Source organism: Metarhizium robertsii (genome assembly GCF_000187425.2).
Source record: "Metarhizium robertsii ARSEF 23 chromosome Unknown MAA_Scf_15, whole genome shotgun sequence".
Lineage (NCBI taxonomy): Eukaryota > Fungi > Ascomycota > Sordariomycetes > Hypocreales > Clavicipitaceae > Metarhizium > Metarhizium robertsii.
The window spans coordinates 243,119-243,424 of record NW_011942155.1 but is presented as its reverse complement, the minus strand read 5'-3'; positions in this window follow the sequence as shown (position 1 = coordinate 243,424).

Sequence of the window (306 nt, the reverse complement as noted above, 5' to 3'; positions counted from 1 at the left end):
GGGGCTCTCAAGGCCCACCGCCTAGAACGACAAGTGCAACTAAGGATAGGTATGGTCGTGGTGCTACAGGTCAATCTCGATCTCCGAGCGGGACTATGCAACGGCAGTCAAGGAATCATCTGCGGATTCGAAAACTATGATCCTGCCAAGCTTCCCAGGGCCAAGTCAGGCAAGGTCTCATCACACACAGGGCAAGCAGGATCGTCTGGGCCTCCTGCGGAAAACCCGACGATTTATGGGGACTATGCGGCCCTCAAAGAACGACAAGTAGGGCGCTTCATGAGTGGACAGAAGCACAATGTTTGG